Source organism: Geotrypetes seraphini, chromosome 11 (assembly GCF_902459505.1).
Source record: "Geotrypetes seraphini chromosome 11, aGeoSer1.1, whole genome shotgun sequence".
Taxonomy (NCBI): Eukaryota; Metazoa; Chordata; class Amphibia; order Gymnophiona; family Dermophiidae; genus Geotrypetes; species Geotrypetes seraphini.
Genome location: NC_047094.1, coordinates 87,720,646 through 87,740,029, shown reverse-complemented (window position 1 = coordinate 87,740,029; position 19,384 = coordinate 87,720,646).

The following is a 19,384-nucleotide window of genomic DNA, read 5'->3' as shown; positions in this document are numbered from 1 at the left end:
TGTATGCGCCATGCTCAGCTATCGGCGAACACGTGGCAGCGACGAAAAGGTGATTTGTTGGGTTTTTTTTTTGTTTTTTTTTTTTATTTTCCTCGTCCGCTAACGCGAATCCGACCAGCAGGCAACTTCGGCGATCCGACACGAGGCAAAGAAGTAGGCCTCGCAGTCGAACTCGAACCCGTCCGGCAAGCTGCTTCGGAGGACCCAAACTGTTCAGGTCCTCCGCGAGCCTTGCTTTTTAACCCCTCCCTCCCCCACAGTTCCTTTCGGCCGCGACAGCCAATGCTCTTCCTTCCGAGGGACCGCCCCCCTTTGGGCACGCTACCCCGACCCCTCCTTCGGCCTTACTAGTCCGATGGGCGATCCTGCGGGCCACCCAGCCCCGCGTTAAGTTCGCCCATCAAGACTAGCTCTCGGGCTTTTTATTTCAGCAGCACATACCTTTCTCAAGAGTCTATAAACATAAAAGTAAATAAAACATGTAAATAAGAATGATATTCAAACATGATATATTGTTGACAGATTTACATTAGACATAATAGAGATCCACCGTGTTGAATTACTTCCTGGTTGTTTACATCACTTCCTCAGGACTCCTGTGTTTGAATAGGCAAATCAGGCCCATACCTAGAGCCTGAATGTTTCATAGGGACCCTCCCAGATATGCTAATGAATGACTCCCAAGGTAGAATTTTGTCCTCTTAGCTACTGGAAGAGTGAGGATAAATCGGGGCAATGGCGTAGCGAGGGAAGAAGGTGCCCGGGGCAATGGTGCCTGGCATTGCCACACCATGCGCCCCCTACTCTTCCCTGCTGCTCAAGTGCCACCCCCCCCCTCCCGCATACCTCCTCAAATGTTTGCTGGTGCAAGCAGAATCTTCCACCTCCTGCTTGTGCTGAGGGAGCCAAGGCCAGCATGAACAGGAGGTGAAAGATGCTGCCCACACCAGTAAACATTTCAAGAGGGAGGAGGTGAGGCGCTGGCACCCCCGTCAAGATGGCACCCAAAGTGGTTTGCCCCTTCCCCCCTTACTAAGTCGCTGGATCAGAGTCACTGCCATTCATTGCTCCACCTGAAAGCTGTGCATGATAGCTATTAATGCTGTAAAAAAATAAGTTAACAAAACAGGAAATAGAGCCGTCATTGTGATAAAGGAGTAACTTAATGGTTAGAGTAGTAGGCTGAAAACCAGAGAAGCCTGGCTCAAATGGCACTTGTAATCTGGGGTAAGTCATGATTTGGTTTTAATTCTCAATTACGCATTTCTCAATACAGCAACTAAATGGCTTTTTTTCTCATTCTTTTTCTTCTTATCCTTGTATCAGGATTATTTGGTGTTCTTTTCCTTTTTTAACTGATGTACACCGCACTGATGTTATAATCGAAGAACGGTATATAAATACAAATAAACATAAATAAAACCTAACCTTCTACTCAGGGCAGGATTAATTTGTCGTGGGCCCCTAGGCACCCAAGTACACTGGACCCCCCCTGCCTCGCCCCACCCTGCTCCACCATGCGCCCAAGCGGAAACAGGAAGCTGCGTCAGAGGGAAGCTTTGGGCAAGCATCACCGCTTGCACAATTACAGTTCCCGTTGCCTTTCTTACCCACGTTGCTTGCTTGTCTTACTTTCCATCAATGTCCCGCATTGCCGATCGATGCTGGAGGGGCCCATCACCGTTTAGAAAAAACAATGTTGATGCCCTCCTTCATCGGGCCCCCCTGACCATTTTGAGCCCTAGACACGTGCCTACTTGGCCTATTGGTTAATCCTGCCCTGCTTCTACTGCCTCAGGTACAAGCTTAGACTGTGAGCCCTCTAGGGTCGGGAAATACCAAGTGCACCTGAAGGTAACTCACCTTGAGAAACTGCTGAAAAAGTGTGAGATACATTCAAATAAATAGTCTTGTAGTTGCAGGAGGAGTCTTAGGCACCCCATATAAGAGGCTTGGGGAGGCTAAAGGCTAGATTCACTAAGCCTACCGATCAAGTCCTGACCACTTAGCGACCCCTTTGTGACCTGGACCCAATTCACTAATCTGCCTCCCGATTTGATTCTGATCTGCGCATGCAAATGAGGGGGAATGGCATGCAAATATAGGCAGGCAGCAATTCACTAAAAAAAAGAGGAACACCGACTGGGCTGGTCAATCCCAAAACAAGTGACTGCTGAGGACCAGTCGCACACGGCCCTGCGGACTCTTCTGCTCCATTGCTGCCCTGAAATCCCTGCCAACTTCCAGCCCTGCTCTCTGCCCCAATCTTCCAGCCCTGCTCTCTGCTCCGAGCTCTGCCTTGACTCTCCTGCCCTGATCTTCCAGCCCTGCTCTCTGCCCCTATTCTCCGCCCTTCCCTGCAGCGTGAGTAAAAAGTAAACAAAAACAAAACACGGACATCAAATGCATATGCAGACCATCTACATGCAAAGTAGATGGTCTGTGCATGCATCTGGAGAGCAATCCGTGTAGTCAGTGGGGGGCATTCCTCCGATCACCCCCATTTGAATACAGGCCCTTTGTGAATCAGTCGTCCTGCGTCGGATCGTACACGGAGCAGAGTGGACTGGGCAGGTTAGTGAATCTAGGCCTAAGTCTCCCCAGCCACAAGCCTCTCCCCCTTTATTCCCCCCTCCCATGGTCCATTCTTCTTACTTTCTCTCCATTACTGCTGGTAATGATACTGCAGCAATTAAAACAAGGCAGCTTCAGAGCCTTCCCTGTGACACACCCTGCCCATGCGGAAAAAGAAAGTGGCATCAGAGGAGGCAGAGCGTGTCACAGGGAAGGCCCCGAAGCCCTCAAGCAGCCTTGTTATAATTGCTGCAGTATTGTTGCTGGCAGAGATGCAGAGAAGGTTAGAGGAACGAACTGCAGGAGGGGGAATGAAGGGGGATAGACAAGTCACTGGATCTGGGGTGAGGTGTGTGAGATGGTGCTGCTTGACTTGGGGGTATGGATGGGCCAAAATTGGAGAGGTGCTGCTGGTCCTGGGGAGGGGGTGGAAGGGCCAGAATGGGAGAAGTGCTGCTGGACCCAGGGAGGGGAGAAGGAGGTAGAAGGGATAGGTATCGCTTGATAGGGTGAGGAGAAGAAAAGGACAGACAGGGGGAAGGTTGGAACAAATGGGGAGAAGTGCTATTAGACCTGGTGGAGGGGGGAGGATAAGGAATAAGGGATGGACAGGAAGAGGTACTGGACCCAGGGTGATGGAGATGGAGATAAGATGAACCAGCAGAGTGAGAATGGAGGGGATGAGAGAGACTGGACTAGGGGAAGGGAAGAGAAGAGAAGGAGAGAGATGCTGGATAGGTGAGAGAAAGAGAGGCTGAATCGGTGGTGGGGAGGTGTGTGAGAGGAATGGAAGAGGGGAGTGATAAGGGAGACAGAGAAGAGATGCTTGGCATGGAGAGCATAGGGACAAAGAGGGGCAGTGCTAGACAAAAAGGGGATAGGAATACAGGAACAATGCTGGACATTGAGAGGAGATGAGGGCACAGAATAGAGATGCTGATCTCAGGGGGAGCGATAGGGCAAGATGCTGGACAGGGCAAGATGCTGAATTTAGGGGGAGAATAGGGACAGGGACACAGGAGAAGCTGAACAGGATAGATAGAGAGGCAGAAGGAAGATGGATGGTGGAGAAAAGCTGAAGAGAGACACTGAACTTTAAGTGAATGACAAAATGCTCAGACTACAAAGGTAGAAAATCTAATCTTAATTCTTATGTACCACATCTTCCCTAGAATTACTCAATGTGGTTTACAGATCACATAATACAGAATATAGTACAAGAGAAAATTAAGCGTCAAATGATTTCTGAAAAAGTAAAGTTTTTAAATATTTATGAAACAGATGATAAGAATGAATCTTGCGAATGAAAAGAGGCAGTTCATTCCACAAAGAGGTTGTAATGTAGGAAAAAGAATGTTCAATAGAAATTTCTAGATGGGCATTTTTAAAAGAAGAGAACATTAACATATACGTACGACAAGCTCTATGAGCTACATTTCCTGAAAGAAAAGAATCAAGGAAATAATAGCATCTGAAGTAAAACCATAAAATATCTTAAAAACAAAACACAAACATTTGGAGACAGCCCAGCCTACCTGAACAACTGTCTAATCCATACCACCATAACCAGACATAGGAGAATCCAGACACCATTCACGTACCCTCCAATCAGAGGGGTCAAACAAAAAAAAACTGTACGATGGCCTACTAGCCACACAGGCAGCAAAACTAGACCACCAACTCTCCAATCTACTGATCATGACCCCAGACTACAAAGCTTTCAGAAAAGAAATAAAAACCCTGCTATTTAAGAAATCCATCATGAGTAACTAACACCACAGGAAACATCTCAATCCCCTGAAGCAACCTGTTCTACTCAGTAACACCGCTGGAAATGTCCAGTTAACCTCTTCTGTAATCCGCCTTGAACTGCAAGATAATGGTGAAATAAAAGTCACTAATGTAATGTAATTTGTTGCCAATATTTGGGTTTTTGCCAGGTGACCTGCATTGGCCACTGTGGAAACAGGATACTGGGCTAGCTGAACCATTTGTCTGACCCATGATGGCTATTTTTATGTTCTTAACATTTAAAATCTATTTTAGCCTGAAGTGGCAGCCAGTGAAGGCTTTTCAAAAAAGGAGAAACATGCTTATACTTGGTTTTGCCAAAGATTAAGTGAGCAGCCATATTCTAAATTAACTGTACATGTTTATATTTAAATCTTTTTATTAAACAGTGACAACAGCAGATACAACTATAGCAGAAAACAAAGTTTACAATAACAACCAGTGACCACGGAGGACTGGACACTTATGTTCTCCATACCCCCCAGAAAGAACCCCACCCACCCCCTTCCCCTCCTACCCCCACCAAGAGAAAAGCTACAACCCACAAATGGGGGGGGGGGATAGATGTCAAACGAGTACCCCCGATTTTATTCGGAGTCTATTCAGGATATGGCTACGATTCGCAAGGAACAAAATGTTCAAGTATGGAGTCCAAATGTTGACAAAGTCTTTGCTCTGGTGACGAGAAGAACAGGCCAAACGGGCCTCCCAGCCATAAGTTCATGAAGTCGATTCCTCCAAAGCCAAAAGGAGGGGGGTTCAGGAGAGAGCCAACAACATAAGATACGTTTCTTCCCCAAAATGAAACATTTACTAAGAAATAGTTTTTCCGAAGAAGTCTACACAGAGAGTAAAGAAAAATGAGCAAATAACATAGAAAGCACCGATACAGGTACGGGAACCTGCACCAGGTCCTATAAAAAGGAAGCCAGCGCCTTCCAAAAGGCCTGAATCCCCTCACAACTCCAGATACCATGAAAGTAGGAGTTAACTTCTACAGAACAACAGACACAGAGTTGAGTGCTAATACAGCCCATATAATAAGCCTGACTCTGGGAAACATATGCCCGCAGGACTGTGCGATAGTGACATTCTCGCAATTCAGCACTATAGACCAGACCAGCGGTACGTTTCAACACCTTTAACAAAAAATTGCCCCCCAAGTCCCTGCCCAGGTCACGCTGCCAAGCTTCATAAACCCCGGGGAAAACTTTGAGTGGGCAAGGAGCCATAATCTGGCTATGAAAGTAGGAGATGGAGACCCTGGTGTCCTGATCAGCTGTCAATAAAGCACATAAATGGGTCCCAAAGTCCCCCCTCAGGGAATTCCCCGGGAGAGAACCCACATAATGCCTGAGTTGACAATAAGCAAAAGGAAGGCCAAGCCCAGGAACCCCCTTCCTCTCCAGGTCATCGCAAAAAAGAAGGGTCCCATCATCGTGCAGAACATGCCTTAACTGCTCCACTCCCCGAGCCCGCCAGCGACCAAAAATGGACGGGCTAACACCCGGAGGGAAAGCTAAATTTCCCACCAAAGGCAAGAGTACACTAATATGGGGATCCTGAGTCCACAACCGAAGAGTCTGGTGCCACGCTATCCACAAAGACCGAAAAAGAATACTACTCTTACAGGGACTTGGCAACTTGGACAGAGGGGCATGAAGGAGATACAAAAGATGAAGAGGATAAAAATAATCCCACTCCATGGAAAGATCAGTATAAAAAGAGGTGCCCAACACCCAATCACTGACAAGACGTAATAAGCAAGCCTGATTATAAGCCCTGATGTCAGGCACCCCAAAACCACCCCCGGTGGTAGGTCCAACCAACAAAGACCAGCGCAGTGTGGGCCGGTGCTCCCCAACAGAACCGGGATAACAAAGAAGACAGGGACTTAACATCCCTCTGCAACAAAGAGAGGGGAAGAGTCTGGAGAACATAAAGCCATTTCGGGAATATGACCATACGAAATAAGTGGATTCTACCCAACAATGAAAGTGGCAGATCTTGCCATTTGACTAGCAACAGTTTAGTGTCTACGAGGAGTTTATTGATATTAATTCGATATAGTCGGGTAATATCCATAGTCAGCCAGATCCCCAGGTAGCGAAAAGAGAAGTCTGCCCATCGCAATGGAAAACTGCCTCCCCAGTACTGCCGAAGCTGTTCCGAAGAAACCAAAGCCTCCGACTTTGCTAGATTCAGAGCAAAGCCCAAGAAATCTCCATATTCCCGCAAGCTCTCTAGCAAGGCGGGTAACGAGCGCTGATGGTCTGTCAAAAACACCAAAAGATCGTCTGCAAACGCTACCAGTTTAAAGTGAGAATTGCCTAGTGCCAATGCCCAAATATCTGCATTAGCTTGGAGCTCGCGGAATAGGGGGTCTAAAGAGAGCACGAACAAAAGCGGTGACGGGGGGCACCCCTGCTGAGTGCCATGATGAATACTAAAGGTACTGAAGAAAGCCCCATCGATGTAGAATTGTGCGGCCGGGTCACTATACAATGCCTGAATTGCACCAAAAAAGAAGGGGCCCATGCCATACATCCGAAGCATCGCAAAGAGGTAACCCCAACGCACCTTATCAAAGGCCTTCTCTGCATCAAAACTGATAAGAAGAGAGGGGCTACCCTCCGCTTTCACACGCTCCAAAGCCAACAAGATACGCCGGATGTTCTTAGCCACAGGTTGATCCCACACAAATCCCACTTGAGATTCTGAGATCACCAAGGGCAACGCACGTGCCAGACGGGTAGCCAAAATTTTTGCCATAAGCTTCGCCTCATAGTTCAACAAAGAAATAGGCCTATACAATTCGGGTAGATGAGGGTTCCTTACCAGGTTTCAGAAGGACTATAATATGCGCTAAGTTCAAATATCGAGGAAGAAAGCCCTTAGCAACACTCAGATTATAAACCTCAGCCAATACCGGTGCTTTCTCTTCCACCAATAATTTATAGAACTCACTCCGATACCCATCCAGACCTGGCGCCTTTCCCAAGGGACTAACCCATATCGCCCACTCTACCTCTGCCGCAATAAAGGGAAGATCCAAAGCGTCAGAATCCCTGTGGGACAAACAAGGCAAATCAACACTGTCAAGATATATCTGCCCATCCAAAACCGCAGCGCCCGGATCCACATATACATTTGTGAAAAACGTCCGCAAAAGCTCACAGATCTCTTCTGGTTTATGATGCAGCACCCCATGAGAGTCCCGAAGAGCAGAAATGTCCAGTTGTCTACTATGCGTATGCACCATTCACACCTTCAACCGACTGCTCTTATTCGTAAAACGAAATAAGTGAAACTTAAAGTGTACCCGCGCCCGCGTTGCCCGTAAGTGCAATAATTCATTCAATTCTTGCTTTACCTCCAAGAGTTGCGTCCGAAGCAAAAGCGAGAGTGTCCTGCCATATTGACGTCTCAACACAGTCTCTTTCCGTTCCAACGTGAGAACAGTCCGATATCTGAGCTTGGACTCCCGGGCCACATTTGCAATGACTTCCCCCACGCAACACAGCCTTTGCCATTTCCCAATAGAGAATGGGATCTTTGCGATGCTGCTGATTAGTGTGCTTAAAATCATTCCACTGCTGCACCAAAAACTCATGAAATCGAATATCCCTATAGAGATAGCATGGAAACTGCCTCCCCCTTCAAGTACCTGGAGAATCACCCCAGGTCCACCGAAAACCCACCCATGCGTGGTCAGAAATTTCGATAGGGTCCATGTCCACCCCCTGCACCTGGGGGAGCAATTCACGTGAAATTAAAATGAAATCTACACAGGAAAGCGTTCCATGAGCCCGAGATAAATGGGAATAATCTCTCTCTAAAGGCTGCAGCACCCGCCAAACATCGAGCAACCCCAAGGTAGACTCCAGAAGCTTGACCCCTATACAAAGTTTGGTAGTCTCCTTTCCAATGGAGTTAGAGCGGTCCAGCTGGGGATCGGAGACCTCATTGAAGTCCCCACCAAGTAGGAGTGGAATGTCACCAAATTGTAAAAGTTGATTATGGAGCCCCCGAAAGAACCGAGCCGAAGGATTATTAGGAACATATACGTTGCATAACAAAAGGGGCTGATTATTGAGCAAGGCTGACTCAACTATGTAACGCCCATTAGGTTCGCGTAGCACTCACCCGGTGTGCAGGTGGAGACCCTTACGGATCAAAATAATGACTCCCCCCTTTCCCACCAACAGTGGGCGCCTCCAAATGTGCGCCCACCCACCAGGTACAGAGTATAGCATGTTCTGCAGATGACAGCTGGGTCTCCTTTAAAAAGGCTATCGAGGTTTTAGAACGATTCAAATGCTGCAAAATTTTCGAGTGCTTAATAGGGGAATGTATCCCCCCAACATTCCAAGAGGTTAAAGTGTACTCCAGAGTATTCCAGACAAAAGAAAAATGTAACAAAAACAGGCAGTCTTAAAAATACCAGAGGGGTGTCCCAGCCACCACCTCTCCAGCTTCAGCAATCCTTCCCCCCAGAAAGCAAGCCATATCCCCTCTGCCAGTGCAAAAACTATCCCCCCATCCCCCCTATCCTGCCCCTGCAAAGACCCTCGGGGAACCCTACCTTGAGATCCCTGTGTCCCAGCCATCCCTCCCTCCACCCCCCAGAGACCCCCATCCCTCCACCCCCGCTCCTCTGCCTGCCCTCTCCCAGCCCATGCCCAAGACACCCCTCGCTGGGCGTCACTTCCAGGAAACTATGTACACCCCCCCACGGGAAACCATCAGCAATGCCCCATTGCCCGCAGCCTCCCCAACTTAAAACAGAAAGATTAAAGAAAAAAAAAAGATAACGAAACCTTAAACACAGGCCACCAGAGATGAACAAGGACCTAGCGGCCAAACCGCCCCAGACCACTCAATCCGCCCATCCCCCGCACCAACCCACACAGCCACACCATGAAAACTCAGCCACTCCCTCCCAAACTGAAATCATGCACCCCGCAAACAGTCCCCCCTACAAAGCTAAACAAGAAAACACAAAGGGCAAAATATTCATGAGACAGTTTGGAACAAACACTACTCAATCCCCAAGAGAGGCCAGGAAGACCCCTACTCCAACCAGCCATACTACACGCAAACAAACCCCCCTCTCGATCCACACACATGCAACCCAGACACACCAACCCTCAAAAAGGGGCATTGTTCCCCCACACATGAGGATCCAGCGTCCCAAAACAGACTGGTGGGTGTACAAGAAGGGGTCCTAGAGCAGAAGGCAAGCCAGCCACCGAGATTAGGGTCCCTTCAGTCCACGCCAGCTTCTCTTGCTGGACCTTCATGCATCTGTTCCATCACAAATCGTTGCGCTGCCTCCAAAGTGTCAAAGTGATGAACTCTGCTCAGGTGGGTCAACTGCAATCATGCCGGGTATTGTAAAGAGAAAGAGATGTTTCATTGGATGAGCCGGGTACACAAGGGCAAAAACCTGCGCTGGGCCTGAGAGACTTTTGCAGATTAATCCTGAAAGCAGAGAATGGGCCGATTGTCATACAGCAGATTCTTGCCCTGCCGCAAAGCACGCAGGACCTCCACCTTATAATGATAGTTCAGGATGCAACAGATCACCACCCGAGGCCGGTCCGCTTCTCTCTCCGCTGCCCTAAACGATGCGCCCACTCAACCCACAAGGGGCCGGAAGACTGAGGAAGAGATAAAGATTCAGGCAGCCAGTGTTCCAGCATTGCCCCCAGCTCCATATCCTTCACCGATTCGGGCAGGCCAACAAATCTAAGATTATTGCAGCGCGATCTGTTCTCCAGATCATCCACCTTGGCCTGCAGCGCTGCTAAAGTGGTGTTATGGGCAGTCTGCTCCTGGGAAAGCTGTTGGACCAAATCCTCGGTAGCACTCACAAACTGCTGAGTCTCCCTGACCTCCGAGGTAAGAGAGGCAAAACGTTGGTCCAGCATATCAAGTTTATCTAAGATACGCTGTAACTTGTCCCACAACGAGCCTTTACCTCGGCCGTGACTTCAGCCACCCATGAAAAGTTAGGAGACTCCGGCGATGGGGGCGCCACGTGGTCCGCCATTTTTGGATCCGGCAGCTTGCTCCACTCCCAATCCTTACAAGTGATCTTCGAGGCCGTCGCTTGCCTCTCAGGCTCTCCAAAATCCGCACCGGGCAGCCAGGGAGCACTCAAGCACAGTTGAGGGACCGGAAGCAAAATGCAGAAAATTTGCCGAGCTGCAGTCAGGTGTAGCAGAGCTGTAGCAGCTAGCTGTCTACAGTGCCATGTTTCTGCCGGAAGTCAACTACATCTTCTCCACAATAAACTGAGTTGCAATAAAATAATACTTTGAACTAGAATCACAAAGTGATGCTTATCAAAGAACGTACAAGACTATAAACAAAGTAAACTCGGAAAACATTTTGGGGGCAAGTTCTATAAATGACATACCAATTGTAGGCAGCGGAAGGCATCCTACTGCTGTCTAGCCAACCAATCAGGACATACAAGGGGATTTTTTTTAAGCCCCAAGGAGGGTCTCCTATATTGTTGGTGTTTTCACGAGCCTAGGGAGATGCATAGGGCAACATAAGCTCATCTATGGCTAGGTGTGTTTTTGTCCAGAAGTGGCGTAAGACGAACTTAGGCAGCCTAGGTGTCTCCCTAGGGTTGTGATAGGTGCCTGAAATGTAGGCCAGCAAAATGCTAGTCTACATTTCAGATAGATGCGGCCGCTGATCCTTACCACGATCAGATTAGTGGCTATGGCAGGAAACCAATGCCTCCCCACACAAAGACTACCAGCAGGAGGGATGCCCAGTTCCTTCTGCTAGAACCCCCAAGGCCTCCCCTCCTACCCCTAAATGTCTGTGGCAGGAGGCGTGCCCAATTCCTCCTACCACCACCACTCAACACATCCCCTGGCAGGAGAGATGCCCAGTCCCTCCTGCCCTCCCGAGACATCCCCAGCAGGAGGGATGGCCAGTCCCTAATGCCAGAACACCTCCACCCCAAGATATCGAAACCCCCCACCCCCCTAACACATCCCCCGGCAGAAGGGATGCCCAGTCCCTCCTGCTGGAAACCCCCTACCTACCCGAGACATCCCAGGGCAGGAGGGATGCCCAGTCCCTCCTGCCAGAACCCCCCACCCCCAAGACATTGAAACCCCCACGCCCCTAATACATCCCCTGGCAGGAGGGATGCCCAATCCCTCCTGCCACAACCTCCCACTCCCAACACATCCCCCAGCAGGGAGTGGCCTAAGGGATCTGACCAATCGGAATCCCAGAATGTGCTGTGAGAGAGGCCTGATTCCGGTTGGCCCAGGCGCTTATGGCCCTTCCTATGAGCCATCCCAACTGCCGATAATCTTTGCGGAGGGGAAGGGGGTTCCCTGCTGCTACACTGATCGCGGCAGGAAGATTCCCTTGCCATGATCAGCTCAGTGGCAACTTGATTCTCTAACTGGCGTCTGTGACATGGACGTCATGGTGTTAGGTGGGCTTAGAGGTCCATAAGGATAGACGTGTTTCTATATAGGACACCCGTGTGCGATTCTCAAAAGCCACTTAGGTGGCTTTTGTGACCGGGCGTCCTATACAGAATCCGACCCTTTCTGACCAAATTATTTACTTTGAAGTTGAAAAGATAAAGAAGAATCCAAAATAATGTCAGAAATTCTAGAAGAGTGTTCAACTGAAAGAAGTTCACCTGAGTCCAATGTAACACAATTTGGGTATGCCTGATTTCCAGGGCTAAACCAAAGTAACTTGGGGCCCCTTTTACTAAGCCACATTAGGGCTTTAACGCGTCAAATAGCGCACACTACATGGCTGCGCGCGGTAGACCTTATTGCCAGCATTGAGCTGGCATTAGTTCTAGATGCATAGCACACTGTAATTTCCTGCGTGCGCTAAAAACGCTAGCGCACCTTAGTAAAAGGAGTCCTTGGTGTTTATTGCATTTAACTTTAACTGAAATTGAGTGGCCCATTCTTGTACTCTGGAAATACATGTAGAAATTCTTAATATAAAATAATTTGCATCTGGAAGAACTTCTTGAAGAATGAAAAATCATCGGAATAAAAGATATTAATCAGTATTCAGAATTTATTAATTTGGAATATGTCACCTGTGGGAGGTGTGCATCTCTGATATCTTATAGTTCAATTTCAGTTGCTCTAGTATTGCTCAACATTCAGAGTCTGACTTCTTAAGGTTTCCATTTCTGGTTTTCAACTTCTTATCTCTATTAGAGATCTGCAGTCCCTTGACTGTGTTTTTGTGCATGTTACCAAGATGCAGTAGTTTGCTAGCATGGACGATAGTTTCGGTTTAGAGGTCTTGTTACAGATCCATTTTTTCTGTTTTCTGAGTCTCTGCTGTGTTCAAAAGAAGCCCCCACTATCCCTTCACTAATGACATCTTGTACAGATTCAGCGTAAAAAAAACAAGTTTTATTTCTGCCCCAACTCCTTCACCTCTTTTCCCTCTCTGTGATTCATCTCCAGCTGACATAAGAATGGTATTAGGAACTGCCGCTCTAATTTTCACCCAAGCCTCTTGCCCCTGGGTTCTGCCTTTCTCTATGAGTCAAATAATCAGAAATTTGAACTACAAGTGAGAGGTGAAAGAGAGAAAGAGAGGGGCAGACAGACTGAGGGCAGATGGGAGGTGAGAGAAAGAGAGGGGCAGATGGGCCGAGGGCAGATGGAAAGTGAGACAGAAAGAGGTAGATTGACTGACTGCAAGTTTCTATGGAGGCATAGGCATTGTCTGTGAACCCTTTTTTCAAGCTACATTAGTTCAATTGCTTAAGAGACCTATATGCTAGATATATCTACTGGTGTCTGTAGTGTTTAATTTTCTTGCCATATTATTTGGCATTTCATACCTTATATTAAATGTAGACGCTAAATACATATTACCTGCAACTATTTTGATGACCTTTCTTTCTAATGTCTCAGACACTTCCCCAGCCCTGTCCTGGCCCCACGCATATTAACCTGCTCAAACAGCAGAGCCACCAACCACCAATGGCAGGACGGTTTGGAAATATATTAATATTACAATTGGGAGCCCAATGCACTTGTTTGCATTGGGCTCCCAATTGTAATATTGGGAAAGGGTTAGTCATTCCCTGAAAAATATGATATTGCACAGGACAATGGAAAACCTTTCTGTTATATTTTCTGTTATTGATTGGAGGTTATTATTTGGCCATTTGAATCAACTTTTTTAGAGCACTTGTTTCTAATTTAGCAATTTTGTTGATACTGAAACATAGCTGCTATAACTTTTACAGATCATGCTTCAAAACTGGATAGAGACTGTCCAATTAGCATATGTTATTTCTAACCAATCAAGAGGCAGCTTTCATCAGCCAGACACAGTCCAGATGTCTAAGTAATAGGGCAGCTATAAAAAGTGTGGGCTTTTTGGGTTTCATACACTTTCTGTATCAAGCATGAACAAGACTCAGAACCTGACATTGGAGGACTGACATGTTCTTGTGTCAGTGATGAGCGAGGAAGGATTTTAATGCCGCCAAATCGCCAGCAAAGTTGGCTGCAGTCACAGCACGGTAGTAAAGATTGTACAAAAGAACGAGATGGATTCAGTGGTAGGCAAGTATCAGTCCAGTCATCCATGTACATCAACATCATGCCAAGACCATGTACTTTGACACATTTTGTTGACCTCACCTCAGCTATTGCGAGAGTAGTTAGACGAGTGTCATGTCAGTGTCAGCTCATCAATAGTTCATCGCTAATATCTGCAGTTTGGTCTGCAGGGCTGCAAAGCACGCAACAAGCCACTAAAGACTGATGCCCAAAGGCGCAAGTGGGCATGGAAGCATTAAGCTGGACATTTGAAATGACTATGACAAGGTTCCATACTTTCCCTGCTTATTTTTAATATTTTTCTGGGCACTCTGATCACACTAGGACAATATCCATCAATCTGGATAACCCAGTTGACATCCCTATCATCAATAAAAAGCTAGACAAAATACATGACTGGTTAAATTCCAACAAGTTATCACTCAATGTCAACAAAACTAAATCAATGGTTTTTCCGATTAAGAAAGGTTGTTCTCTTCTCTTTCCTATCAAACCCAAATCTATACCAATACAGACAGTTCATATTATTAAGCTCTTAGGTATAACTTTTGATGATAATCTCACTTTCCACGAACATATAAGCACAGTCGTACAAAAATGCTTCTACCATTTACGAATGATTCGCTCTTTAGCTAAACTTCTTGACAATTCTGCTTTAAATACTTTAATTCACTCATTGGTTATTTCCTGTCTGTATTACGGTAAAAGCCCATTGATTCTCTATCCATCACCGAATTACTTATAAAACATTATTACTGACTTTTAAAACAAGAAACACTGGCCAGCCGGAATTTATCAATAGATTTCTGATACCATATACCTCATCATGTCTTCTTCGATCCTCTGATCAAAATCTATTAGCAATCCCATCCCTGAACTATATAAATACTAGAAGAAATGCAATCTTTTCTGTAGTCACCCCAACCCTTTGGAACTCAGCACCGAACGCATTAAGAGAGATAACAAATCTCGAGAAATTCAAGTCATCTCTTAAGACATTTCTTTTTAAAGACGCTTTCCAAGTTTGAGTGTCCTTCTAAGGATTTTTAAACTTTTGTAGTCCATTCACATTGGACCTACTTGTCATAACCCCACCCTCTTGTTCTATTCCTTGTATCTTTCCTTTTCTTTAACATTATTGTAGTTCTTCCCTCTTTTCCATTTGTACCTGTTTGTCCAGTGGTGTGTATTGTTTTTTGTTCATTTATGTTAATGGGTTTTTATGATGTATTATCTGTATTACCCTAATTTTTTTTATTGTACAACTACCTTGAAATAAATGATAAGGTGGTATATCAAATTAATAATAAACTTGGAAACTTGGTAATGTGGGAAAAAGTGCTTTTCAGTGATGAAAGCACCTTCTGCCTGTTTGGTAACCAGGCTCACACCTACGTGAGGAGGTTTCCTGGAGAGGAGTTCAAGCCTGAGTGCCTCAACCTCATTGTACAGCATCCTTTGAAGGTCATGGTCTGGGGCTGCATGGCTGCCAGAGGTGTCGGATATTTGCATATTGTCAATGGAATGGTCAATGGGACCAAGTGCATCACAGTACTGCAAAAGTGCATGATGCCATCAGCTTAACAGTTGTTTCCAAGCCAGTTTCTGTTCCAAGATGAGAACACACCTTGCCATCGCTCCAAACAGATGATCAACTGGAAGTGTTAGAACAGTGGTCTCAAACTCAAAACCCTTTGCAGGGCCACATTTTGGCTTTGTAGGTACTTGGAGGGCCGCAGAAAAAATAGTTAGTCTTATTAAAGAAATGACAATTTTGCATAAGGTAAAACTCTTTTATAGTTTATAAATCTTTACCCCCCCCCCGAAGTCCTGCATGTTCCCCCTTCTTTGCAGCGTCCTCCAGCTTCCCCCCTGGCCTCCCAGTCTTAGTTTCAGCTAATTACCGCAGCCTAAAGAGAGGATCACCGGTGCTGTAGCATTCCTTGCAGGCGGCCTCCACAGCACGTTCCTTCTGCTGTGGTCCCGCCCCTCCTCTGACACCAGGGGCAGGATCGCAGGAGAGGAAACGTACTGCTGAGGATGACGGCTGCCTGAAAGGATCGCTACAGCCCCGGCAATCCTCTCTGCAGGTAGCGGTAATTATCTGAAGACAAGAGCGGGAGGACAGGGGGGAAGCTGGAGGATGCTGCAAAGAGTGGGCAGCACTAGTACAGACCGTGGGCCACAAAATAGCACCTGGCGGGCCACATGTGGCCCTCGGGCCGCAAGTTTGAGACCACTGCGTTAGAACAACATCGAGTCAATCAACTGGCCTGCTCAAACTCTGGATCTGAATCCAATCAAGAACTTGTGGCACAAGATGGCTTGGGAGATATCCAAGAGACATTCAACATCAAAACATGAGTTGACTGAGTCACTCATTCCAGCCTGAAACTGCGCTGTCACCCATGATGACCTCGTCAAATTGGTTCACTCAAAGCTGATACAGTGCAGACACGTGATCAAGAACAGAGGGTGATCCACCAAATACTGAGCCATCACTGACACACAAAACAGTCTTTTTCAAGGCCACTTACATGAACGTGAAGTATGGATGAAGCTTGTATGTACTTTTTTGGCCAGTGGTACATTATTCAGTTTATGCAGAAAAACAATTCACGTGGCAACTTTAACAAATTCAGAAATTTAAGACCAAGCTAGAATAAAAAGTTGATTCTAATAGCCAAATGTATCTCTTATATTGTGGTACACAGACAAATCTATTGGATCAACAAAGAAATTAAAATAAAACGTTAGAACGTTGAAAGATAGCAAAATTCACAAGTGATTCCAGACTTTTGCACATAACTGTATTTTGTAAGCGGTATGAACTCATGCACTAACTACACATTAACTGGTTAGTGCTAACTTATTAGCACAGAACAAGCCTACTTTCCACCCTGACCCACCCCCAATGCTAAACATCCCTCTTTTTTAGCATGTGCACGTGGAAATATTACTGCAGGATGCCTCAGTGCACCCTGCAGTATGCCATGTATTAAGCATTAGTGCTTACTGCAACTTAGTAAAAGGACCTCTAAATGCTGACAATCCATCCTCTGGAAGGCTTTTCAGTGGTATCTTTGATAAAAGCAGGGGCTGGACAATAACCTCCACCTCCATCCCAACAGCCTCTGAACCACAGCCATATCCTGCAGAATTCTCAGTGAACATATCATGCGCGGATGCCCTCCTGCTAGATAAGAGCAGGCTGCGGAGGCGGGACTGGAGCAGGATTAGGGGCGTGACTGGGTGGGGATGGGTAGAACTGGGTGGGTCTAGGGGGTCCAGATTTCCCTATGACACGGGGACAAATTTTTCTCCGTCCCCCACAGGAACTAATTTTCCCGTCCTGTCCCGACAAATTATTTACCTGCTCCTGCCCCATCTCTGCAAGCTCTGTCCTCATCTGCACAAGCCTCAAACACTTTAAAATCATAAGTAGCAACATTCTAGAGCTCAGATTGTGATGTCATAATGCCTCATTCCACCAATGCCTAAGCTCCGTCCTCATCTGGCACAAGCCTCAAACACTTTAAAATCATAAGTGTTCGAGACTTGTGCAGTTAAGGCAGAACTTACAGGAATGGGGCAGAGACAGTGACAAAACTCTCAGGGATGGGGAAATTGAGTTCCTGTGGGGACGGGGAAAAATTTGGCCCCGTGTCATTCTCTAATTGAAACCTTAGGCGCACTTCCATTTATGCCAGGCTTTTCTTGGCCTAAATGAGTGTGCCTAAGACAAACTATGCCCCAAATCTGCCCCTAACCATGCCTACTTTCTGGTAGGCACTTCAGAGTAGATGCCTACCTTGAAGTGGTAGATGCCTACCAGCTAATTAATTTTTTGGTTTTTTAATTGCTTTTAATGGCACTTTTCAATTAATGGAACTTGATTAAGCCAAATTGAAGAAAGTGCCCAAATCAGCTAGGCAAGCCAATCTAGGCACCTAACATCATGCGCCGTTTATAGAATCTGGACCTGAATGCATGCAAGGGCACACTCACCTGCTAAAGTGCCAACAGAGAACTTAAGCACTATTTGGAAATGTGAGTGGCATAGCACATAAATGCAAGGGGACAGGGCTTCCAGTCACGTACATCTCTGCCACCTTGCCGCAATACCAACCAGGTTTATGACTGATGTAACTGGGTGCATAAATGTAAAGCATGCCAATACTGGGTTACACTAGTACTCTGTCGTGCTATGTCTCACCATACCATGTTATGTTATGTTGTGTTTTGCCATGCTTTGTTGACTGTTTTGACATCCCTGTCAGACAATGTCCCAGTGGCGTAGTAAGGGTAGGAGGAGCCCCCCCCCCCCACTGCGTCTCTCACGGCCTCCTCGCCGCACCCCCCCCTCCGCTCCTTCCCATCCCCATTCCACACTGGCGTTCTCTCTCCCCCCCGTACCTCTTAATCTTCGCCAGCGCGAGTGACTTCTGCAGCATGCTCCTTGCGCCATTGTTGAATTTCCCTCTGACGTCACTTCCTGGCCCCGTGACCCAGAAGAGATTCAGAGGGGAGCCAGGCTGGCACGAGCAACAGGCAGAGGTTGCTCACACTAGCAAAGATAATATAGAGGGGGAGGGATGAAGCGAGGGTGGCATGGTATGGCATGTCAGGGCAGAAAGGTGCTAGCGCCCCCACTGATTTGGCATCTGGGGCGGTCTGCACCCCCCCCCTTACTAAGCCATTGGTCCTGCCATGCCATGTTTGCCAACATGTTGTATGAAAACTTCTAACCTGTTCTGAGCTCTCCTGGGAGGATGGGCTATAAAACCAAATTAAATAAATAAATACAATGGAACATGGGCCTCCAGATAATAATATAAAATAGAGCGAGTGGTAGACGCCTGGAATGCTCTCCCAAAGGAGGTTATTAAGGAATCCACTGTGCTGGGATTCAAAGGCAAATTAGATGCACATCTCCTTATGAGAGGCATAGAGGGATATGGGTGACTAAAACTACATCAGGTGTATACCTGACTGGGCCTCCGCGTGTGCGGATCGCCGGACTCGATGGACCATGGGTCTGATCCGGAGATGGCAGTTCTTATGTTCTTATATTCTTATCTTACAACACGGCATTAGGGCATCCTAAAAGGAGGTGCATATCTCTAGATTTTCCCCCTTAGAGTCTTTATAGGACAGTTAGATGTCTTTCTCCTTGTGTTCTTTGTGGTTTTAATTTATCATATGCAAAGCAGCACTAATAATACTGCAGTAGACACAAAACAATATGAACCTGAATGAAGCGAATGTCTAGGGGGAAATATTACATGTCTTGGTAATCAGTTTTGCCCAAAGTGTGCTTATAGGGTAAAATAGGATTTGTAACAAGGCTTGCATCAGCACACTCATAAATTAATTTTATAAATTATAATTTCCAAAAGTGAAGCTAGGGAATGATGGAA